The sequence below is a fragment of the Petaurus breviceps genome, unplaced genomic scaffold (assembly GCF_028583685.1).
Source record: "Petaurus breviceps papuanus isolate PSGF00001 unplaced genomic scaffold, PetGlider_PUasm1.0 582, whole genome shotgun sequence".
Taxonomy (NCBI): domain Eukaryota; kingdom Metazoa; phylum Chordata; class Mammalia; order Diprotodontia; family Petauridae; genus Petaurus; species Petaurus breviceps.
In genome coordinates this window covers 16,060,290-16,087,520 of record NW_027186390.1, presented here as the reverse complement: position 1 = coordinate 16,087,520, position 27,231 = coordinate 16,060,290, and the positions used below count along the sequence as shown (strand labels likewise).

General features: G+C 34.1%; 1 protein-coding gene and 1 pseudogene across 1 annotated transcript in view; both read right to left on the bottom strand.

The window, feature by feature from the left end:
- The window catches only part of CNBD1 (cyclic nucleotide binding domain containing 1), a 492,475-nt gene that overhangs the window by 105,470 nt on the left and 359,774 nt on the right, over positions 1–27,231 (bottom strand). The window lies entirely within an intron of this gene.
- The window catches only part of LOC138173471 (MAPK-interacting and spindle-stabilizing protein-like), a 52,651-nt pseudogene continuing 29,351 nt past the window's right edge, over positions 3,932–27,231 (bottom strand).

Sequence of the window (27,231 nt, the reverse complement as noted above, 5' to 3'; positions counted from 1 at the left end):
CCAACTCCTGAGCCTCATCATCCTCTTCAGTTTACATATGGGATCTATGTATTTACTATTTATGTATGAGTCTTGGGAGAGACAGAGACATTGCACTCTCTTTATAGGCAGGTACAAAATTCTGCTTGTCTTTATAACTTGCTTCAAGTCAGAAATTAAGAGCTTCATTGAATTTCCTTTTGGTATTCTTTTGGCTAACTTTTGTGACCAACTGCTGTGATAACATGCTTCTTAGTGCCACTTAATCACTTAACTGAGACCTAAGTTACTGGGACCTCTGGCAAGAGGCTTAATTCAACTATGGCAGCATTACCTTTTGACATTTAAATTGTTGCTGCCTTGAAAATAGAAGCTACTTCCATAAGGCAAGATTTGTCCAATGATGTCTGGCTATCTGCTTGACATTTCCTGACTTTAAGGATCTCCAAAAAGAAATGCCTCCCTCACAAAAAGAAAAAAAAAAGCCAAGTTCAAAAATAAACAAATAAACAAATACTTTGCTATATTGCATGTGGGCTCAATGAACAGGTTTCATTATTTACAGGTCATTTGAATCTAGTTTATTATGATTTAAAATTATTTTCTTTTTATACAGGAAAAACCAATGCCTTCCTCTCTATGATTTGGGCTTTAGCAATAACCTAATCAGTAAGGCAAAGTAACTGATCCTAAATGCCAAGATGTCATTAGTAAAACTGCCCTCTAATTCCTGAATATTGTTGAAATGGTAAATTTTGCAATAGTTAATTCTCACAAAACATATTAATTACCATAAATTAATACAAATGACTAAAATCATAAGATCTTACCATGATAGAGTAAACTTTAAAGTATATTCATTATAAGAAGTAAATGAATGCCTCTTTTACATAATCATAAAATTACTAAAATGAGTGTATTACAACTCAATTGAAAATTAATAGGGCAAAACTTTCTTAAAATTCATGATTCCTCTTCACATTTTCAGACACATACTTTCAATCACACAATCTTTAAGCTACCCTGTTTACAAAATTTAGATTACCTTAAGTGATTTGCTTGTTTGATTATTGCTCTCATTTGCTTATTATATGACTTACCAATTCTTAAATGAATCTCATATACTTTTTTTTCTTTTTAAATCTGTACATATTTAGGAACTGACATAAACAATGTTTCCTTCTTTCTATATGTCTTCTATCAGAAAAGGGAAAGTGTTATAAAATACACTATTAATCATATGTTTAATAGTGGACATTTGATTTCTAGTCAAAGAGATTATGGCTACCTCAAGATGGTACCTGCAATATACCCTTTGTTCTCAGACATTCCCTATCAACATCCTAACTGAATGAAATGAGGGTAGAGAACTATAGGTTTCAGAACTGAAAAAAAAAGGGATAAAGTGGATACTCTTCCTTCTCTCCACCAGTTCTAAGAGAGAAGTTGATATTGTGAAGGGTTGTTGCATTTTCAGTTTGTTTAATATAGACTCATTCATATAACTCTCTGGCTTATTCAAGGACATAGCTGTGTTGTTGTGATCCCTAAGGGACTCCTATGGTATGATGAGCTACCAAAAGATTCCTCTTCCCGGGATTTTCATGAGTTGTGACTATTTCCAATATCTCTCAATTAGCTGAGAATAAGTTATTTAGTAGTAGGCATAGATAACTGCAGTTCTTCCTTTTCGAAATCCCTGTCCTGTTCTGAGTCTCCTATCAAAAATACTTACAATCCATTTTCAAGGAAGAGTAGAAACAGTCTTTTATGAAACTACCTTTCAAAACATAGCCTAGAAATGTCTTAGCATCAAATGTCTTAAGGTTAGAAGAGATAATCTACCTCCCTACTACCACCATTAGAAAACAGGTAGAGAAAGTGATTTGTCCAGTTGAATTTAGATTCTATAACACTTATTCTGCCTACCAGTTATTTAGGATGTAATCATAAATGTTACTACAATTTGATACTTGACTTTTTGTATTTAAATGTATTTTTCTCCAATTAGGCCACAAATTCACTGAGGGCAAGAACCAAGTCAGAAATTGTTTGAGTATCCCCCACTATGTGATACCCAAAGAAAATAGCCAACGAAGGGCGACTAGGTGGCACAGTGAATAGAGCCCCAGCTGTGGAGTCAGGAGGACCTGAGTTCAAATACGGCCTCAGACACTTGACACACTTACTAGCCGTGTGACTTTGGGCAAGTCAATCCCCAATTGCCCTCCAAAAAGAAAAAAAAATAGCCAATAAAAATTTCTTAAGTATACAAATAGATTTTGCTGCTTTACTGACCTCACACTTCTGATTCTGTTTCCAGTAAAGATTCAATTGTTTCTCTAATTAAAATGAAATTTACAATGGGGTACAGAGATAATTATGTTTTAGAGTTTAATGTCTGAGGAAAATAGTAATTAATTTTGAGTGATTTCATTTATCAAATACATTACTCATTAAAATTCAAACATTAAGTAGATTAATGAAGAAAATCAATCATTTATATTTTCTTCTGCCAATTTTAAAGTAGTCCAATGTGAAATTATCAACAATTTCATGGAATTATGTTAAAGGAAAAAAAACAACTTGTTAAACCTACAAATAAGCATTGAAAATCAACATATATTTTATAGACTATGTAAAATTGTGATATCTTATTAGAATAAAATTGAATTATGATTTAAATTAGTACCATAATAAGATAATTTATTATATATTTCATATTATGAAAATAGCTCAAATGTAGTAAAATTGTAAGAAAAATTCCTAAAGCAAAGAATAATTGAAATGGGTAGTCAAGGGACCTGTATTATGGTAAGATTAATCATCTTTGCACATATTCAAGATAAAATGTAAGAACTGGCAAATTCAATGACTACCACCTACTCATAGTGATTCACATATCACAAATAATACTCTATAAAGGAATCCAGAATCACACTGGATGTTGGTCTTTTCAGCAAGAAACTGAAGTCCTATTTAGTGGGCACATACTGAGCTTTCATTGCTGTGATCTATTTAAACTAAGGACTTTAGGAGAAAAAGGTAGATTTTGAGAATGTAAACAGCTGGCTAAAAAGATGGTATTGGAGACCATTTTAGATATTATTTTTAACTAATATGCACTTTTCAAAATGTACTAACAGTGTCTTTCAATTGCTTGAAAAATAATGAGGGGGATAGAAAACCATGTAGGTCCACAAAGCTAAACATAACACCATGTAGCCATAATGAAAGAAGATTAAATAAAGAGATACCAAAAAATTAATAGGAGACAATATTAGAAAAGTGATAAAATGTAAGTCTCGTATGTTTACTAGCAAATATGCAAAGTATAAATAACAGTTATGGTGATCTAAAGTGTTTAATATAAAGAGATAATGTCATGTGTTAAAGAACACTAAAAATTAGTGGGATGGGACGTCTGGAAGAGTAAATAGTACCTTTTTTACTGTTCAAAATGATCAGAGGGGTTTATCTTGTCTTTTCTTTTTAACTTATGGAAAAATTATTTGTCAGAAATATATTTATTCAGGGAAACAAAGATATCAAAGAAAATATTTGAAATAATTTCCAAGTTATAAGTAATTAATATCCACATCAACATAGACTTAAGTGTGTAGTTTCATAATTTAAAAAATGAATATTCCACAAACTCTACCAAGAGTTAGTCAATATACCTAATTACTTTGGCTTCCCTTAGTACAAAAATAATAAGTATATATAAATAATTTTAAAATTTTAAATATTATCTCTAACTATTCCAAGTATGTATTCCAAGTCCAAGAGCCAAGTCTTCTTCAAGTTGTCTGAGACTTTTATAAAATGTCCCAAGAGCACTGAAACCAGAATTTTTAATGTATATATGTGTGTGTCTACAAACACACACACACATATAGTATACACAAACACACATACATACACATACTCTAGAAAGTAGAGAGTTGTCTTATCATCCATCAAAAACTCGATGGTAAGAATGGTGACCACTGGGCATTGGTGGAGCACCAGTAGGTCCAGAAGGCACTCAAAAAGGACTATTAGGAGTAATAGAGAGTGTGGGTGCAGGATCCCATAGCTGCAAGCAATGAAGCTGGCACTAGTAGTCCCCATGCTCCACATGAGACAGATTCCCATGAAACAGGTGGTGCTGTTGTTAATGCTTGGAGAGGAGTAGGATATGTCCCTGCAGATATATATGGCATATTAGGTGTAGGTGCTGCACTCCCATTCCTAGTGTCCATGGTCCAGAAGATATGTATACCCATGGCCCTAGGAGAACAGCTGGAGCTAAATCTGTGGGTGTACCATATGGTCTTGGAAGCTCTGGAAAAGGCAAAATTGGTATAGGATATGGCCCTGTATGACCAGGATCTGGCACAGATAGAGTTGAATAAGGACTACCACATGGAGGACAAGATCCACTTCCAGAGGGAGGAAAGGATTCTTTCTAGCAGTTTAGGAGGCGGTCCAGCAGGCACTGAAGGGTCTATTCTAAACCATCAGCATAATTGACCATATCAATAACAAAGCTAAAAGAAATCATATGATTATCTCAAAAGATTCAGAAAAAGCTTTTGACAAAATGCTGCACCCATTCCTATTAAAAACACTGGAGCATATAAGAACAAACATAGTTTTCCTTAAAATGGTAAGTAGCATTTACTGAAAACCATCAGCAAGATTGTATGTAATGTGGACGACCTAGAACTTTCCCCAATAAGATCAGAGGTGAAACAAGAATGACCTTTATCAGCACTGTTATTCAATATTGTACTAGAAATGTTGACTTTAGAAATAAGAGGAAAAAAGAGAAATTGAGGGAATTAGAAGAGGCAAGGAGATAACAAAGCTATCACTCTTTGAAGATGATATGATGATATATTTAGAAAAAATTAGAGAATTAACTAGAAAATTATTTGAAATTATTAACTTTAACAAAGTTGTAGGACATAAAATAAACCCACATAAATCATCAGCAGTCCTATATATTACCAACAAAGTCCAGGTGCAAGGGATGGAAAGAAGAATTCCATTTAAAATAAGTGAAGATGATATAAAATATTTGAGAGTCTACCTGACAAGAAAAACCCAACAATTATATGAAGACAATTTACAGAACACTTTTCACACAAGTAAAATCAGATTTAAACAATTGGGAAAATATCAATTGCTTGTGGGTAGTCTGAGTTAACATAATAAAAATGACAATTCTACCTAAATTAGTTTTATAGGGCTAGAAAAAATAATTACAAAATTCATCTGGAAGAAGAAATGGTCAAGAATATCAAAGGAATTAATGGGGACAAAAGGCAAAGGAAGTAAACCTAGCTGTACCAGATCTAAAACTATACTATAAAGCGGAAAGCATCAAAATTATTTGGTACTAAGAAAGAGAGTGGGGGATCAGTGGAATAGGTTAGGTACACAAGACACAGTAGTCAATGACTATAGGAAGCTACTGTTTGATAAACTCAAGCTTCTGGGATAATAATTCATTATTTGACAAAAACTTCTGGGAAAATTGGAAAACAGTGTGGCAGAAAATAGGCATAGACAAGCATTAAGTACTGTATACCAAAATAAGGTCAAAATGCTTACATGATTTAGACAAATAAGATTGATACCATAAGCAAATTAGGAGAGTAAGGAATAATTTTTCTGTCAGGTTTATGGATAAGGAAAGAAGTTATGACCAAACAAGAGATAAAGAATATTATGACATGCAAAATTAATCATTTTCATTACATTAAATTAAAAATGTTTTACACAAACAAAACCAATGCAACCAAGATTAGAAGGAAAACAGAAAGCTCAGAAATAATTTTTACAGCAACTGTTTCTGATAAAGGCACCATTTTTGAAATACATAGAGAACTGACTCAGATTTATAAGAATACAATCATTTCCTAATTGACAAATGGTCAAAGGATATAAATAGGAAGTTTTCAGATGAAGAAATTAAAGTTATCTATAGTCATATGAAAAAATTCTCTAAATCACTATTGATTAGGGACATACAAATCAAAACACCTCTGAGGTACTACATCATACCTGTCAGATTAATTAATATGACAGAAAAGTAAAATTATAAATGTTGGAGAATATGTGGGGAAAACAGAACACTAATGCCTTGTTAGTGGTATTGTGAACTCCAACCATTCTGGAGAGCAATTTGTAACCATGCCCAAAGGATAATCAAACAGTGCATACCCTTTGATTGAGCTATACCACTTTTAGGTTTGTATCCCCATGAGATCATAAAAAAGGGAAAAGGACATACATGTACAAAAATATCTATAGCAACTCTTTTTGTGGCAGCAAAATATTGGAAACTAAGGGGGTGCCCATCAATTGGGAAATGGTTGAAGTTGTGGCATATGAATGTAATGGAATACTATTGTGCTATAAGAAATGATGATCAGGTGGACTTCAGAAAAACCTGGAAAGACTTACATGAATTGATGCTGAGTGAAGAGAGCAGAACCAGGGAAACATGCATAGTAACAGCAACATTGTGCTATGATCAACTATGACAGATAGCTCTTCTCAGCAATATAATGATCCAAGATGGTTTCAAAACACTAATGATGGAAAATGCTTTCCACATCCAGAGAAAGAACTATAGAGTCTGAATGCAGATCAAAACACACTATTTTTACTTTTTTGTCTTTCTTGTGTTTTTTTTCTTCTTATTCTTTCACAACATGAAATATGATTCATATGATTTTACATGAATAACCTATATCAGTTTGATTGATATCTTGGGAAGGGGGAAGAGGAGGAAGAGAGGAAGAAAAATTTGTAACTCAAAACCTTATAAATGTAAATGTTGAAATCCCACTTTACAAGTAATTGGTGAAAAAAAATAAAATACTATTAAGTGGAAAAAATACAATTAAAAAAATTTTTTTAAATAGCCTATGTGAAAAACAGATTGAGGAGTGATTGTTTAAGAATTATGGGACTACTTTGTCCCCATGATCAAAAAAAGAGCACAGATACCATATTTCAAGAATTTGTCAAGGAAAAATGCTCTGATATCCTAGAAGCAGAGATTTAAATAGAAATGGAAAGAACTCACTCATCATCACCTAATACAGATCCCAAAATGAAATCCCCTTGTAATATTGTAGCTAAATTCTAGAGCTACCAAGTCAAGGAGAAAATATTGCAAGCAGCCAGAAAGAAACAATTCAAATATCACAAAGCCACAGTCAGGATCATATAATATTTAGCAGCTCTCATGTTAAAGGAGTATAATATTCCAGAGGTCAAAAAAACTGGGATTGAAACCAAGGATAATTTACACAGTGAGACTGAGTATAATCTTCAAGAGGAAAATGAATATTTAATGAAAAAGAGGACTTTCAAGCATTTCTGATTAAAAGGCCAGAGCCAAATAGAAAATTTCACTTTCAGATATGAGACTCAGGAGAAGCATAAAAAGGTAAATATGAAAGACAAATAGTAAGGGATTCAATAAGGCTAACTGTTTATCTTTCTATATGGGAAAATATACATTTAACTTTTAAGAATCCTTAGCACAGTTAGATTTTACATAGAAAGAGGGTGTGGTAGTGAGTCAATTATGTATGAATGATGTAGAAAAAAAAAAATGGATAGGTGAGAAATAGGGAATGCCCTGGGAGAAAATGGAAGGAAAGGAAGAGAAAGAATGAAGAAAATCATCACACATAAAAAGAGGCATATAAAGAAGAGTTTTTACAGTGGAGGGGAAAATGGTGTAGGGTGGGTCAATGCTTGCAACTCATTTATATTTAAATTAGTCCAAAGAGGGAAAAGTATATGCACACTCAACTGGATATAAAAATCTATCTTACCCAACATGGAAGTAGGAAGAGAAAAGGATAAAGGAAAGGAGGGAGGGGTGAGAAAATGAAAGGCAGATTAAAAAAAAGTCAGTGGTCAGAAGCAAAACAGATTTTAGAGGAGTGACAGGGTAAAAAGAGAAAGATAAAAAATATAGGATGGAGGGAAGAATAGTTAATCATAACTGTGAATGTGAACAGGATGAATTCACCCATAAAATAGAAGAAGATAGCAGAATGGCTTAGAAATCAGAAGAGAACAATATGTTTTTTACAAGAAATACATTGGAAACTGAGAGACAAACAGGAAGTTTAAATAAGGTGCTTGAGCAGAATCTATTATGATTCAGCTGACGTAAAAAACATGGTTAGCAAGCAAAATCTTAGACAAAACAAAAGCAAAAAGAGACCTTATACAAAGAGCAGAGAAACTACATCTTGATAAAACACACAATAGACAATGAAGTATTATTAATATTAAACATATTTCCACCAAATGGCATACTCTCCTAATTCTTATAGGAATGCTTAGATGAATTATAGGAAGAAATAGAGAGTAAAACCACATTAGAGGGGATCTCAACTTTCCCCTCTCAAAGCAAGATAACTCTAATTATAAAATGAATAAAAATTAGTTAAGGAATATAATCTTAGACAAGTTAAATATGATAGATCTTTGGAGACAACTGAATGAGAAAAGAAAGACATATAACTTTTTCTCAGCTATACATGGCACCTTCAAAAAAAGTGACCCTCTGTTAGGTTATAAAAACTTCAGTAACAAGTGCAAACAAGCAAAAATGTTAAATGCTTACCTTTCAGACCATAATGCAATAAAAATTAAATTCAATAAAATTATGTGGAGGCATAGACAAAACTTATTTAGAATAAAACTGATCCTAAAGAATAAGATAATAAATAATCTTGTAAATAATAAATAATTGATCATTACATTTATAATTATTAAATATAATAATTCTTTATTTTACATTTATATTTTATATAAACTATAAAAATCCTAATAAATAATCTGATACTAAAAAATAAGTGGGTCAAGAATAAATCATAAAAACAAACAAGAATTTCATTAAAGAGAATAACCATGAGACAACATTAAAAATTTGTGGGATGAAACCAAAACAGTACTTAGGGGAGAATTTATATTTCTAGATACTTACATCAATAAAAGAGAGAAAGAGCAGATCTATGAATTGGGCATGCAATTAAAAAAACTTTCAAAAGAACAAATTTAAAATCTCCAATTAAATACCAAAAGGAAGATACTGAAAATCAAAGGAGAGATTAATATAACTACAGTTAAAAAAACATTGAACTAATAAGAAAAACTAGAAGATTGTTTTTATGTAGAAACAAATAAAATAGATAAGCCATTGGTTAATTTCATTTTTAAAAAACAAGTGGAAAGTGAAATTACTAATTTCAAAAATGTAAAGGTCAATGCACCACCAAGGAACATAGAAATTAAAGCAAATATTAGAAGTTATTTAGCGTGATTAAATGCCAATAAACTGACAATCTAAATGTAATGGAGGACTACTTATAAAAATATAAACTACCCAGATTAAAAGAAGAGGAAATAGAACATTTTAACTCAGTCTTAGATAAATTAAATAAACTATCAATGAGCTCAAGAAAAAGGCTCAAGGACCAGATGGATTCTAAGAGAATTATTGTGAATTTAAGGAACACTTAATCCCAATGGTATATAAACTATTTGAAAAAATAGGTAAAAGATTCCTACAAAATTCTTTTTATGACACAAATATGGTTTTGATACCTAAAACAAGAAGAGCAAAATCAGAGAAAAACAGACCAATTTCCTTAATAAATGCAAATGCAAAAATCTTAAATAAAATGAGAAAAGAGAAGATAGCAATATATCAATAAGATCATACACTGTGAGCAGGTGGTATTTGTACCTGGAATGAAGGGCTGGTTCAATATCAGGAAAACTATCAACATCATCCAGAGTAGTTAGGTAATACAGTAGATAGAATGTTGGCCTTGAGTTGGGAAGACTCACTTTCCTTAGTTCAAATCTGGCCCCAAACACTAACTAGCTGTGTGACCCTGGCTAAGTCATTTAACCACATTTGCCTCAGTTTCCTCCTTTGTAAAATAAGCCAGAGTAGAAAATGGCGAACCATTCCAGTATCTTACTTAAATAAAATTCCAAAAATGGTCACAAAAAGTCAAATATGACTTAAAAATACCTGAGCAACAATAAAAACGAGCATTATTAACATGTAATAACAAAAATAACAAAAACCATAAAATTATATCAATAGATAGAGAAAAGACTTTTTTTGAAAAAAATATAATACCCATCCCTATTAAAAACATGAGAAAGCACAGGAATAAATATTCTTTCTTAAAATAATAACTAGTATCTACCTAAAATGAGAAGTAAACACTATCTGTAAATGGGAGAAACTTAAAACTTCCCAATAAAAGCAAGTTGCAAAGATATCCATTATCACCACTATTATACAATATTGTACTAGAAATGCTAGCTAAAGCAATGAGACAAAAAAAAAGAAATTGAAAGAATAAAATATAAGTAATGAGGAAACAAACTAGTATTCTTTGTAAATGACATAATAATATACTTAGAGAATCATCTAAAAAACCACTTGAAACAACTAATAACAATTAACAAGTTGTGGTATATGGTTGTGGTGGAATACTATTGTTCAATAAGAGATGATGAGTAGGATGCTTTCAGAAAAAATCTGGGAAGATTTATATGATCCCATGCTAAATGAAGTGAGCAGAACCAGAAGAAAATATACACAACAACAGCAATATTATATAGATGATCAACTGTGTTAGACTTAGCCACTGTGATTAATACAATGATCTCAGACAATTCCAAAGAATCTTTGATGAACAATGCTATCCATTTCAAGAGAGAAAACTGATAAACGCCAAAAGCAGACCAAAAAATACTTATTTTTTTACATCTTTTTTGTTTTATTTTGTGTTTTCTGTGTTTTCATTTGCAACATGGCTAATTTGGAAATTTGTTTTGCATGACTTCACATGGATAACTAATATCACATTGCTTTCATTCTCAAGGAAAGGGTTGAAGGGAAAAAAAAGGAGAATAAATAAAAGGTAGAACACAGCAGATTGTGTGTGTGTGTGTGTGTGTGTGTGTGTGTTTCTACAGTGATCTGAAGAAATTCAGGAAGAAAACAGGTGAAGCACAGAATAAATCATTTGGGAAAAGATCAATAGACCCCAAAATAGACATGTTAATGCTCAGTTACCTCTCAAAAAAAAACTTGGCAAAAGGAAGAAAAAATAAAGAATTCCAGAAAAAGATAAAAAATTTGAATCTTTAAAAGATCATGGAAAATAGGAAATATCTGCAGAAATGAAGAACAAATAACATTTTTATTTTTTTTTAAAAAGGAAGAGACTGTATTTTGTGAACTATATACTATTGTGACTTTGACTTGTGGAAAAATTATAAAATGCAAAAGCAGAGGAATAATCAGTGAACACATGTAGGGAAAAAAGTAACTATCAGAAAAGATCAACATGGATTTACAAGAAGGTCATGCCAAACTAGCCTCATTTTCTTTTCTTTTATTGCTAGAGTAGTAGATCAGGGGAGTCATAAAAGCTAATAATAGAGGGAGTGTCACTTAGACAACTGAGTCATATTTGAATAACAATCCTGAGAGGCAAGGATTGTAATTATCTACATTTTTTTTATTTTTTTTATTAATTCTTTAATTTATTAATTTGTTTGTTTCCTTTTAATTTACAGGATTCAATTCCACAATTCCTCGAATTTCACATTTTGTCCCCCTCCCGCCCCTCCCCCCCCATGGCGTCTTATAATCAAGTATAGGATCTGTAGATACTTTCACATTATACAATGGTCAGGTTATAAGGATGGATTGTACCAGCTGGGATGAAAAATGGTATAGAGGACATAAAATCAAATAAGAGAACAAAAAAGATCAGGTATTTTGCTTCCACCTGGATATACATTTAGTTCTTTCTAGTTCTTTCTCTGGATGCACGTTTTTCTCTCCATCATGCGTCTTTTGGGATTGACTTATATCCCTGCATTGTTGAGAAGAGTCCAGTCTATCAAAGTTGGTCATCACACATATGTTGTGTCCGTAATTGTGTACAAATTCCTCCTGGTTCTACTCTTCTCACTCAGCATCAGTTCTTTTAAGCCTCCCTAGGTAAATATGAAGACCGCCTGCTCCCCATTTCTTATAGCACAATAGTATTCCATAACATGCATATACCACAACTTGTTCAGCCATTCCCCAATTGATGGACACCCCCTTAATTTCCAATTCTTTGCCACAACAAAAAGAGATGCTATAAACATTTTTGTACATATGGGTCTTTCTCGCATTTCTATGATCTCTTTGGGATATAACCCTAGGAGTGGTATTGCTGGATCAAAGAGTATGAAAGTATTTATAGCCCTTTGGGCATAGTTCAAGATTGCTCTCCAGAAAGGCTGGATCAGTTCACAGCTCCACCAACAATGCATTAGTGTTCCAGTTTGCCCACATCCTCTCCAGCATTTGTCATTTTCCTGTTTTGTCATCTTATCCAATCTGACTGGTGAGATGTGGTACCTCAGAGTTGTTTTGATTTGCATTTCTCTAATCAATAGTGAATTAGAGCATTTTTTCATGTGCTTATAGATAGCTTTAATTTCTTTCTCTGAAAACTGCCTGTTCATATCCTTTGACCATTTATCAATTGGGGAATGACTTGTATTCTTATAAATTTGACTCAATTCTCTGTATATTTTAGAGATGAGTCCTTTGTCAGAGACATAGGTTGTAAAGATTCTTTCCCAATTTCCCACCTCCCTCCTAATCTTGGTTACATTGGCTTTATTTGTACAGAAACTTTTCAATTTCATGTAGTCAAAATTATCCATTTTACATTTTATAATGTTCTCTAATTCCTGTTTCGTCATAAAGTCATTCCCTCTCCACAAGTCTGATAGGTAAACTATTCCTTGTTTTAGCAGACTGCTTACAGTATCAACCTTTATACCTAGATCATGAACCCATTTAGACTTGATTTTGGTATATGGTGTTAGATAATGGTCTATGTCCAATTTCTGCCATACTATATTCCAGTTTTTCCAGCAGTTTTTGTTAAATAGTGAGTTCTTATCCCAAAAACCAGGGTCTGGGGGTTTATCAAACAATACATTACTGTAGTCGTTGACTTCTGAATCTCGTGTGCCTAATCTATTCCATTGATCCACTCCTCTATTCCTAAGCCAGTACCAAGTAGTTTTGATGACTGCTGCTTTATAGTACAGATTGAAATCTGGTAAAGCTAGTCCACCTTCCCTAGAATTTTTTTTTTCATTAATTCCCTCGATATTCTGGACCGTTTATTCTTCCAGATGAATTTTGTTACTATTTTTTCTAACTCTATAAAGTCGTTTTTTGGTAAATTAATTGGTATGGCACTAAATATATAATTTAATTTAGGTAAAATTGTCATTTTTATTATATTAGCTTGACCCAGCCATGAGCAATTGATATTTTTCCAATTAGTTAGATCTGACTTTATTTGTGTGAAAAGCGTTTTGTAGTTATGATCATACAGGTCCTGGGTTTGTTTTGGCAGGTAGATTCCCAAATATTTTATAATGTCTACAGTAACTTTAAATGGGATTTCTCGTTCTACTTCTTGCTGTTGAATTTCATTGGAAATATATAGGAATGCTGAGGATTTATGTGGGTTTATTTTATATCCTGCAACTTTGCCAAATTTATTTATTGTCTCAAGCAGTTTTTTACTCGATTCTCTAGGATTCTCTGAGTATATAATCATATCATCTGCAAAGAGTGATAGCTTGGTCTCTTCTTTGCCTAACTTGATTCCTTTGATTTCTTTTTCTTCTCTAATTGCTACTGCTAACATTTCTAGTACCAGATTGAATAAGAGGGGTGATAGTGGACACCCTTATTTCACCCCTGATCTTATGGGAAATGCTTCCAATTTCTCCCCATTACATATAATACTTGCTGATGGCTTTAAATAGATGCTACCTATTATTTTAAGGAAGGCTCCATTTATTCCTATACTTTCTAATGTTTTTAATAGGAATGGATGTTGTATTTTGTCAAAAGCCTTTTCTGCATCTATTGGGATGATCATGTGGTTTCTGCTAGTTTTATTGTTGATATGACCAATTATACTGATGGTTTTCCTAATATTAAACCATCCTTGCATTCCTGGAATAAATCCTACCTGATCAAAGTGTATTATTCTTGAGATAAATTGCTGTAGTCTTTTGGCTAGTATTTTATTTAGAATTTTTTCATCTATATTCATGAGGGAGATTGGTCTATAATTTTCTTTCTCTGTTTTATCTCTTGCTGATTTAGGTATCAGTACCATATTTGTGTCATAAAAAGAATTTGGTAGGACTCCTTCTTCACTAATTTTCCCAAATAATTTGTAGAGTATTGGAGAGTATTATTGTAGAGTATTCATTTTACAAATGAAGAAACAGTGGCTATGTGGCTAAGGGATTAATTGACTTGTCAGAGTTACACAACTAGTAAGTGTCTAAAGTGGAGATGAAACTGTCTGCTTTGCAGTATGTTCTCTAGATATATAGTTCATCAGAGGTAAAACCAAGATTGCAGAAGAACAGGAAGAAGTACTAGGAATTCTTACCACTACCACCTTCTTTCCCTGCAAGTAAAGCAAAAACACTAATGGAGAAATGAGAATGGAAGGCTAGGGGAAATTATTTCACATATAAGTCAACAAGTAGAAGTCTATGCAAACAAGGAAGGGGTTGAGGTACAGCTGACCCATTTTCATCTTAACTGGTTGGTTAAAGGAAAAAAGAATATACATATGCAGTTGAGTACAAAAAATCAATTTCACTTAACAGGGAAATAGAATCAATACAGATTAGGGGGAAGAGTTAATTAGAGGTGGGATAGATTAAGGAAGCAATTCATTCTAAGAAAAACAAATTCTAAGTATGTACTATACAGAAAATATTTGTAGATCTTTTTTGAGGTGGCAAAGAATTATAATGAGTTGCCCATCAATTGAGGAATAGCTAAACAAGTTATAGTGTAAAAATATGATGGAATCATATTGTGCTATAAGAAATGATGAAAGAAATGGTTTTAGAGAAATTTGTATTGATGTGTATAAATTGACCCATAGTGAAATGAACAGAACTAGGAAAATAATTTATACAATAATAATATTCTAAAGACAAATAACTTTGAAAGACTTGGAAACTGATATGCCTAAATACCAAATATAATTTCAGAGGACTAAGGATGAAAATATGCTATTCACCTCCTGATAGAGAAGTGAAAAACTCAAGCACGCAACATGATGTGTATGTGTGTGTGTGAGAGAGAGAGAAAAAGAGAGAGAAAGACAGACAGACATTGCCAAAGTGAACACTTGTTTTGCTTGATAATATGTCTGTAACAGGAAGTTTTGTTTGTTTGTTTTTTATTTCATTGTTAATGGATGGGGGGGGGCAGGGAGAGAAAGAAGATTTTTCCAGATTAAAGAAAGCAAAATTCAGTTTTTAATAAAAATAAGTATATGTTATATTATATTTTCTAAATTATTTAGATTTCAGCTAAGGATTCAACAAAACTTTTGCTGCTGAATTTATGGAATAATTGTTGTTCTGAGCAGCTCAGTGGCACAGTGGACAGAGTATCAGGCCTGAAGTCAGGAAAACTCCTATTCCTGAGTTCAAATCTAGCTTCAGACACTTACTAGATTTGTGACTTTGAGTAAGTTATTTAATACTGTCTGCCTTAGTTTCCTCATCTGTAAAATGAGCTAGAGAAGGAAATGGCAAACCACTCTAGTATCTTTTCAAAGAAAACCCCAAATGAGGCTATGAAGCCTCAAACATCTGAAAAACAATTAACAACAACAGATTTCAGCAAAGTATTTGACAAAATTTTTCCTGCTGTATTTATGGAAAAATTCTAGAATTGGGGGCTAAAAATTAGTACAGTTATGCATGTCATGAACCTGATGGCTCTACCCAAAGATTAGTTATTAATGGTTATATGCCAGCTCTTGAAGAGTGTTTCTGTGATTTCAGGATAAGCCTAATATGCTGAACATAATTATAATTTGATTATTAAAAATCATATAATTATAGAGCTAGAAGGGACCTCAGAAATCATCAAGTCTTATTATGTTACATGAGGAAAGCAAGGCATAAAGTAGATAAGTTATATGACTAAGGTTGTATGAATAATGGCAAAGGCAGGATCTTAGCCCAGGTCCTCTGACTTAAGTCAGTTATTTTTTCTATTTACTATAACTCTCCTTGATAGATGAGAAATGTATGACTTAATTAATTTAAATGTATGACCTTATTATGAGCCAAGTACTATGTGCTCAGTAGAGAAACAAAAAAGCAAGAAAGCTCTTGCTCTCAAAGAGCTCACATTCCAATTGAATGATCTGCCTAAAATGCTGAGGAAATTTCAGCTGACAAGTAGATAAGAAGAGCCATATGTCATATGGCAGTGCCCAGCAACCTAGAGAGCATGATACACTATAATGTAAGAATTGATGGATTTTAGTACACAAGAGCTGGGCAGATGGTAATGTCCAGTGATTGCTTATATTAATAAAGCATTTATAGCTATTGACTTACTCAACCAAGTAGTGTGAGCAACATATCCCATCCTTGGGGTAGAGGTCTAGCCTAACACCAGTACAAAGTGGGTCTAAGAGTACGAGTAGAAAAGGATTTATTCCCTACTCCAGTAGTGGGAATGTGAGGCGGGCGGGGGGGGGGGGGGTGTCATTTTCCAGCCTGGATAGGAAGGAGGCATTGGTAGGAAGATTAAAGAAGAATGGAAGTCTGTAGCTCCAGCTGTACTGGAACTGTCAGTGGTTAGATGGGGTCTGGATAGCAAAGACCCCTAGTTGGGTCCTTTTCCTTCTGATAGCATGTTTATCAAATTTTCAGATGACACAGAGCTAAAATTCTGAATGATAGGTAAAATCCAGAAAAGTCTCTCAGGTTCAACTGTTAAACTAAAACTATCATAATGAAATTTAATAGAAATAAATATACTCTCACAACCAAGATTGAAAAAAATAGGCTTTGCAAGCACAAGATTAAGCACATATGACTAGAATACAGTTTGAATGAAATACATTTATGAGTATTAAACTTCAAACTCAATATGAATCAACAGTCTGATAAGTAGGCCAAAAAACAACATTAATATATTGGGAAAGGTATAGTTTTCAGGTATGGTTAAGATGCTAGTTATGGTCAGACCAAATCTGGAGCACTTTCTTCAGTTGCACCTATCACATTTCAAGAATGACACACCTACCTAAGGATGTCGAACAGAAAGAGATCAGGGTAGAGAAAGTCTTCAAGATCACTCTTTATGAGGATGGGTTACAGGTGCTAGGGATTTAGCCTTCAGAAGACTTGAAAGATATGCCATATGTCTTCAGGTATTTAATGGTCTTTCATGGGGAAGAATAACTAGTTTCCTCCTACTTAACCTTAGAAGAGAGTACTGGGAATGTAAACAGAAAGCAGAGGCAGATTTAGGATTCATGGAGAACAAAGGTTCGTAACAATAAAAGCTGTCCCAAAGCAAAATTGAATGCCTTAAAAAGTAATAAGCCTCTATCAGTGGAGATCTTCAAGCAAAGGATATGTAATTACTTGTGACTTACTGTCCCTATATTGGCTGGACAAGAAGTATTTTGGAATCCCTTTTGACACTGGCATCCAATTCAAACAGAAATAGTGAAGACCACACCAATTTATATATAAGGATCCCTGTGGATTGCATATTGATTGTGTTAAAATGTAACATTATCTCTGTATAGTTGCATTTTTATTTATTTTGTTAAATATTTCCAAATTATATTTTGTGATGACTTCCAGGAGTCAAGAAGGTAGAGTAAGTAGTAAATTGCCATATCCCTTTCATGTTCACCTCCAAACAATCATAAAATAGCACCTCCAAAGAAATCCTGAAATAGCAAAAGCAGCAAAAAGATGGAGTGAACATTTTTTTTAGCCCAGGGAACTTGGAAAATTGGCAAGAAAGATCTGTTTCACTCAAGTAAAAGGGGAACATAGTCCTGGGAAGGAAGTGTCCAAGAAAGACAGAAGTAGGTCCCACTTCACCAAACCAGTGAGAAATGCTAAGCCCAAGTATGGTAGAACAGGCAAAAGCCAACACCAGACCTCTCTATGTGTCTCAGCATAGCCAAATGAATGGACAAATTCCAGTAATGAGAAACACTACATGCTTCTGGCAAACAAGGAACCTCCAGTGGCCAGACTGCCACGTGCATCAGTATAGCCTTACATATGCCAGATAGATGAGAAATGTATGACTTAATTAAAAAATTATTATACCCTTATTATGAGCCAAGAACTATGTGCTCAGTAGAGAAATAAGAAAGCTCTTGTTCTTAGAGAGCTCACATTCCAATTGCATGATCTCCCTAACACACTGAGGAAGTTTCAGCTGCCAAGTAGATGAGAAGAGCCATATGTCATATGGTAGTGCCCAACAACCTAGAGAGTATATGGGCCTTAGCATATGCCAGACACCACCCCTAGGACCACAGCTCAGCACAGGTAAGTTGCTAGATCCCTGTGGCCTCCAACAGTGCCAGCCCACCCACCCAACCCCCTCAGCACAACACCAGATATCTGGGTGCCCTGCTGGTCTCAAGGCAATATCAATGTAACACCAGGAATACAGCCAGAGCCTACATCCCCTGACACAAGAAGCTTGAGTCAGTGGCCCTTCTACCCTGGGAGCAAAGCTTAAACTTAAAGAAAAAAGAACAAAAAAGATAAGCAGAAAAGAAGTAAAAAAGAATCTGACCATAGAAAGTTATCACGGTGACAGGGAAGACAAGATGCAAACTCAGAAGAGGACACCAAAGAAAAAAGGAAGTAGTTTCAATCCCAGGAAGAACTCAAGGGAAAGCTAAAAAAGAAACTTGAAATCCTATAAAAGAAGTAGAAGAAAAATTGCAAAAAGAATTTTTAGTGATACAGGAGAATTATGAAAAAAAAAAGAGTCAACAGTTTGGAAAAAGGAAACTGCCTAAAAAATAGAACTGGTCAAATAGAAAAGGAAGTACAAAAATCCACTGTCTTTAAAAATAAAATTGGCCAAATGGAAAAGGAAGTAAAAAAGCTGAGGAAAACAATCCTTTGAAAGTTTGAATTGGGTGACTGGACACTAATGACTCTATGAGACATGAAGAATAAATCAAAGAAGTTCAAAACAATGAAAAAAATAGAAAATGTAAGAAGTAGAGCCAAGATGGTAGAATGGAAGCAGTAACTTTTCTAATTTCCTCCATGAATCCCATCACAAAACTTTAAAAAGTGAATCTGAACAGATTTTAGAGTGACAGAATCCACTGGGAGACAGAGCATGGCAGATTTCCAGGCCAGGAAAGTGCCCACATAGGTCTGGGCAGGGGGAGCATAGAGCACACGGGGGCTGCACCAGCATGGACCAGAGAGTAGACTACAGCAGAATGAGAAGGAGCTCTAGCCAGCAGACTCACCCACCACAAGGGTGATTCACAGCAGTTTCCCTCGCATCTCACTGCAGGATGGAGGATAAGAGAAAGTGGAAAGAGGAAAAGATAAGCTGGGTAAGAGAAAGTGCAGGGCACACAGAAGAGACCGCAACTTTTTCTGGGGCTACCATCACAGAGCCTAAAAGTTTAAAAATCACCTACCTGATTTTCCAGAAACCAAGATGTCAAAGTCAACTCTAGCTGCTCCAATTTTTCCTCCCTGACCCAGAAAACACAGAGATAAATGTCCCACCCAGAGTAAAATCCTGAAATAGTGGAAATAGCCTTAGGCCCAGGAGCTACTGAGAAAGGGTGTAACTGAGGCAGTAAGGAGTCTGAAGTGAAGGGAAGGAGAGGTCCCAACAAGCCCCACCTCAACTGACAAGCAAGAGCTCCCAGAGCTCAGGGTGGTAGAGCCAGCAAGTGCTAACAAAACAAGCCCAGGTGGACCTTAGCACCACCAGGGGAATCTGCAGATGCCAGTGCTGCCAGCTGCCAGCTGCTGAGCCTGCCTGAGATGTAGTCCAGGGGCATAGAGGCAGAAATCTGAAGCATCCAGACCACCCCTCAATCACAGGTTACTCTGTGAGCCTCAAGGAAACTCAGGGGAAACACTGAGAATCCTGGCCTTGGCCTCAGTCTAGACACCAAGAGGCTACAGTACACAAAGTCAACAGCCAGGCCCCTAGCTCCCAGCCTGAGAAATCAGGAAATAGGAAATCACAATCAGAAAGAAGGAAGCTGAGAAAGAGAAGGGAAAGGAAAGAAAATTGATCTGAGTTTATTATAGCTAGCAAGAACAACCAAATACAGAGGATAACATGGACTTTATACTCATAACTGAGACCACAGAAGGAAATATAAACTGTTCTCAAGTCCAAAAAGCATTTTTGTAGGAATGCAAGAAAGATTTAAAAAGCCAGATTAGAGAGGCAGAAGATGAATTTAAATGTATAGTGACCAAATTGGAAAAAAATCTCACTTAAGAAAACAAATCCTTAAAAAGTAAAATTTGTGAATTGGGACAGGAAGTTCAAAATCTAACCAGAGAAAATACCTCCTTAAAAAAGGACCTTCAAAAACTAACTGAAGAAAATCATTCACTACAAATAATAATCAGTCAAATTGAAGCTAAGGGCTCTATGATGCATCAAGAGTCAATCAATAAAATATAAAGATTGAAAAATTAGAAGAAAGTTCAAAATATCTCACTGGAAAAACAACTAACCTGGAGAGCAGATCCAGGAGAAATAACCTAAGAATTATTAGTCTACCAGAAAACCATGATGAGAAAAGGCAGCCTGGACAACCTCCTCTAAGAGATTGTCAAAGAAAACTGTCCTGAAGTCTTAAAATCAGAAGGCAAAATAGTTATCAAAACAATTCGCTGGACTCCTCCTGAAAGAGATCCCAAATTGAAAACTCCAAGAAATACAGTAACTAAATTCCAGAATTTTCCAGAGAAAATACTGTAAGCAGCCAAAAAGAAACAATTCTAATATCATGGAACTATAGTCAGGATTAAACAGGAGCTAACAGCTTCTACATTAAAAGATTGGAGGGATTGGAATTTGATATTTCATAAGACAAAAGAGCTAGAACTGTAACCAAGGATCAACTAACCAGCAAAACTGAGTATAATCTTTCAGTCAAGGAGATGGTCATTTAAAGAAATGAGGGACTTCCATACTTTCCTGATGAAAAAGCCAAAGCTCAAAGGAAAATATGATCTCAAATTACAAGACTCAAGAAAGACATAAAAAGGTAAACAAGGAAAACACACACACACATGCACATACACACACACATGCACACATGAACACTCATGAATACATGAATACATAACTTGGGTTTCATTTAGAATAAACTGTTTACATCCCTATATGAGAAGCTGATACTTATCAATACTGAAATTTGTATGATTATCAAGACCTTTAAAAGGGATATACAAAGATAGAGGGTGTGGGTATAAATGAACTAACCTGATGATGAAAATTTAAAAAAAACTTATTAAGGGGTTCAAAGGGATTGTAGTGGGATAAAAGGAAAGGATGAGGCAAAAAAAAGTAAATTATGCCACATGAAGAGGCATAAAAACATACTATAGTAGAGGCGAAGGAGAGAGGGAGATGAACATCATATGAATATTATTCTCATTAGTTCTGGTTCAAAGAGGGATCAACATAATCAGTTAAGTTTAAGATTCTAATGTGAAAAGACACAGAAACTCATTAAAATAGAGGGAAAGGAGGGAGGGAGAGGAGCACTGTATGGAATTTACTCTCATTGGTTTGGGGTCAAAGAGAGAATAACATATGCCTGTAAGTATAAAAATCCATTGTGACATATAGTCAGTAGGAAGGGCAAGGGGGAAATAAAAAGGAGGGGTGGTTAGAAGGGAGGGAAATAGTAGAAAGGGGAAAGGGTTAATAAATGGGGGGAGTCATAGGAAGGGAATACTGAGGGAGGCAGTAATCAAAAGGAAAACTCTTAAGGAGGGACAGGAAGAAGGAAGAAAAAAAAGCATAAACAGGGATCAGAATAGGATGGAGGGAAGGACACAGATAGTAACCAAAACTGTGAATGTGAATGGGATGAACTCTCCCATGAAATGGAGGCAGATAGCAGAATGCATTAAAAACCATAATCCTACAATATGTTGTCTAAAAGAAACCCATTTGAAACAAGGGGATATGCACAGGGTAAAGGTAAAAGGCTGGAATAGAATATATTATGCTTCAGCTAAAGAAAAAAAACAGGGTGGTAATTCTTATCTCAGATAAAGCAAAAGCAAAAATAGATCTAATTAAAAGAGATGAGGAAGGAAACTAAATCCTGCTAAAAGGCACCATCGAGAATGAAGTAATATCATTACTTAACATATATGCACCAAGTGATATAGCATACAAAATCTTAGAGGAAGAAGTTAAGGGAATTAGAGGAACAAATAGATAGGAAAACTATACTAATGGGGTACCTTAATCTCCCCCTCTCTGAAGTTTATAAATCTAACCTCAAAATAAACAAGAAAGAAGTTAAGGAGTTGAACAGAATTTTAGAGAGGATAGATATGATAGATCTCTGGAGAAAACCGAATGGGGATAAAAAGGAATATACCAGGGAGGCCAGGTAGCACAGTGAGTAAGAGCACCGGCTCAAGTGTTCAGATGACCTGGAGATCGAATCCCAGGCTCAGACACTTAGCACCCACCCAGAAACACCTGGCCATGTAACCTTGAGCAAGTTACTTAACCCCAATTTCTTAGGGGTGGCCAGGTGGCTTCAGTGAGTAAGAGCACCGGCTCCAGTGTTGGGATGACCTGGATCAAATCCGGGCTCAGATACTCAGCACCACACGCAGAAATAACTGGACGTGTAACCTTGAGCAAGTTACTTAACCACGATTGCTTAAAAAAAAAAAAAAGGAATATACCTTCTCAGTGGTACATGGCACAAATACAAAAATCAACCATGTACTAGGGCATGAAAATCTCACCATTCAGTGCAGAAATATTAAATGCATCATTCTCAGATCTTGATGCAATAAAAATCATATGTAATAAAGGGCCATGAAAAGACAGACAAAAAACTAATTGGAATCTAAATAATTAATCCTAAAGAATGAATGGGACAAACAAGAAATTATAAAAATAATCAATAACTTCATTCAAGAGAATGACAATAATGAGACAACATACCAAAACTTGTGGGATGCAGCAAAGGCAGTTCTAAGGGAAACTTTTATATCCCTGACTTCACATATGAATAAATTAGAGAAAATGGAGGTCAATGAGTTGGGTATGCAACTGAAAGAGCTAGAAAAATAACAAATTGAAAATTCCCAATTAAATACTAAATTAGAAATAATGTAAAGCAAAGGAGAGATTAATAACATTGAAATTAAGAAAACTATTGAATTAATAAATAAAACTAAGAGCTGGTTTTATGAAAAAAAAATAAAATTGATTGACCCTTAGTTAATATGATAAAAAAGAAAGAAGAAAACCAAATTATGAGTATAAAAAATGAAAAGGATAAATCTACCTCTAATGAAGAAGAAATTAAAAAATAATTAGTAATTATTTTGCCAAATTGTATGCACATAAATTTCACAATCAGTGAAATGGATGAATATTTACAAAAGTATAAGTTGCCCAGATTAACTATAGAGGAAGTAAATTACTTCAATAACCCCATCTCAGAAAAAGAAATCAAACAAGCGTGAACTCCCTAGGAAAAAATCTCCAAGGCCAGACGGATTTACTAGTGAATTTTATCAAACATTCAAAGAACAATTGATTCCAATATTCTACAAACTATTTGGGGAAATTAGTGAAGAAGGAGTTCTACCAAATTCTTTTTATGGCACAAAAAAATGGTACTGATACCTAAATCAGGGAGAGATGAAAGACAGAAAGAAAATTATAGGCCAATTTCCCTTATGAATATAGATGCAAAAATTTTAAATAAAATATCATCAAAAAGACTACAGCAACTTATCACAAGAATAATACACTTTGATCAGGTAGGATTTATTCCAGGAATGCAAGGATGGTTTAATATTAGGAAAACCATCGGTATAATTAATCATATCAACAATAAAACTAGCAGAAACTCATGATTATCTCAATAGAGGCAGAAAAGGCTTTTGACAAAATACAAGATCCATTCCTATTTAAAACATTAGAAAGTATAGGAATAAATGGAATCTTGCTTAAAATAATAGGTAGCATCTATTTAAAGCCATCAGAAAGTACTATACGTAACGGGGATAAGCTAGAAGTATTTCCGATAACATCAGGGGTGAAACAAGGATGTCCACTATCACCCCTTTTATTCAATCTGGTACTAGAAATGTTGGCAGTAGCAATTAGAAAAGAAAAAGAAATCAAAGAAATCAAATTAGGCAAAGAAGAGACCAAACTATCACTCTTTGCAGATGATATGATGATATACTTAGAGAATCCTAGAGGATTAAGTAAAAAACTTCTTGAGATAATAAATAAATTTGGCAAAGTTGCAGGATATAAAATAAACCCACCTAAATCCTTGGCATTCCTATATATTTTGAATAAAATCCAACAGCAAGAGATATAAAGAGAAATCCCATTTAAAGTTACTGTAGACATTATAAAATATTTTGGAATCTACCTGCCAAAACAAACCCAGGACCTATATGAACACAACTACAAAACACTTTTCACACAAATAAAATCAGATGTAACTAATTGGTTAAAAATCAATTGCTCATGGCTGGGTTGAGCTAATATAATAAAAATAACAGTTTTACCTAAATTAAATTACATATTTAGTGCCATACCAATCAATTTACCCAAAAATTACTTTATAGAGATAGAAAAAGTAGTAACAAATTTCATTTGGAATAACAAAAGGTCCAGAATATCAAGGGGATTAATGAAAAGAAATGCTAGGGAAGGTGGCCTAGCCATAACCAATTTTAATCTGTATTATAAAGCAGCAGTCATCAAAACTACTTAGTACTGGCTGAGGAATAGAGTAGTGGATCAATGGAATAGATTGGGCACATAAGACTCAGCAATCAGTGACTATAGTAATCTACTATTTGATAAAGTCAAAGACCCCAGTTTTGGGAATAAGAACTCACTATTTGACAAAAATTGCTGGGAAAACTGGAATGTAGTATGGCAGAAACTGGACATAGACTAGTATCTAACACCGTATACCAAAAATCAAGTCTAAATGGGTGCATGATCTAGGTATGAAGGCTGATACTGTTAAGCAATCTGGGAAAGGAAGGAATAGTTTACTTGTCAGATTTATGGAGAGGGTAACACTTTATGACCAAACAAGAATTAGAGAGCAGTATAAAATGCAAAATGGATAATTTTTATTACATTAAACCAATAAGCTTCTATACAAACAAAGCCAAAGTAACCAAGATTAAGAGGCAAGTGGAAAATTGGGAAAGAATTTTTACAACCAATGTCTCTGATAAAGGCCTCATTTCTAAAATATAAAGAGAATTGAGTCAAATCTATAAGAATACAAATCATTCCTCAATTGATAAATGGTCAAAGGATATGAACAGGCAGTTTTCAGAAGAAGAAATTAAAGATATCTATAAACCTATGAAAAAATGCTCTAAATTATTATTGATTAGAGAAATGCAAATGACAAAACATGAAAATGACAAATGCTGTAGAGGATGTGGAAAAATTGAAACACTAATGCATTGTCAGTAGAGTTGAGAACTGATTCCACCATTTGGGAGAGGAATCTGGAACTATGACCAAAGGGCTAAAAATAATTTCATACCCTTTGACCTAGCAATACCACTTCTAGGTTTGTATTCCAAAGAGGTCATAGAAGTAGGAGGAAGACCTGTAAGTACAAAAATATTTATAATAACTCATTTTGTGGTGGCAAAGAATTGGAAATTAAAGGGATGTCCATCAATTGTGGAATGGCTAAACAAGTTGTGGTATATGAAAGTAATGGAATACTATTGTGCTATAAGAAACGAGGAGCAGACGGACTTCATATTTACCTGGAGAGGCTTATACATACTGATGCTGAGTGAGAAGAGCAGAACCAGGAGAATTTTGTACACAATTACAGACACAATGTATGTGTGATGACCACCTTTGATAGACTGGACCCTTCTCAGCAATGCAGGGTTTTAAGACAACTCCAAAAGACTCATGCTGGACAGATGTCTACATTCAGAGAAAGAACTAGAAAGAACAGAGTTTGAATGCACATTGAAGCAAACTACCTACTCTCTTTCTTTTTTTGTATGGTTTTGTTTCCTCTTTCCCATTGTTCATTCCATCAGATACAATCCTTCTTTAAAACCTGATTAATGTCTAATGTGAAAGTATTTTCAGATCATATACTTGATTGTATGCTGCCAAGGGGGAGAGGGATTTGAGGGAGGGGGTGAAAATGTGAAACTCAAGGGATTGTGAAACTGAATCTTGTAAACAAAAAGTAAACAAACATATTAATAAAGACCAACAATTTTTTTTAAAAAAAAGAAAGATAATGTAAGAAACCTCATTGGAAAAACAACTGACTTGGAAAATAGATCCAGGAGAGACAATGCCAGAATCATAGGATTAGCTGCAAGTCATAATCAAAAGTAGGATCTGGAGAGCATCTTTCAAAAAATTATCAAGGAAAACTGCTCTAATATCTGAAGACCTAAGGGCAAAATAGGCATGGAAAGAATGCAATGATCAGGAAAGAAATCCCAAAACAAAAAAACTCCAAGGAACATTAAAGCTAAATTTCAGAATTATCAGGTCAAGGAAAAAAAACACCACAAAGGGCCAGAAAGAAACAATTCAAATATCAGGGAGCTACAATCAGGATTATATAGGATTTAGCAGCTGCAACATTAAAGGATTGGAAACCATAGAACATGATATTCCAGAAGGCAAAGGATGTAGGACTACAACCAAGAATCACCTACCTGTAAAAATTAAGCATTATACTTCAAAAGAAATAATGGTCATTCAATGAAACAGAAGGAATTCAAGCTTTCATATGGGGAAGGCCAGAACTGAATAGCAACCCCCACCAAAGAAATGGCTCGCAAAATCAAGACCCAAGAGAAGCCTAAAATGGGAAAAAGGGAAAAGAAAACATAAGGGATTCAATGGAGCTGAACTGTTTATATCCCTACTTGGGAAGATGACACTTGCAATTTTTTTAAATGGACTACTAATAGTATAGCTAGAAGGAATAGATAGATAGATAGATAGATAGATAGATAGATAGATAGATAGATAGATAGATAGATAGA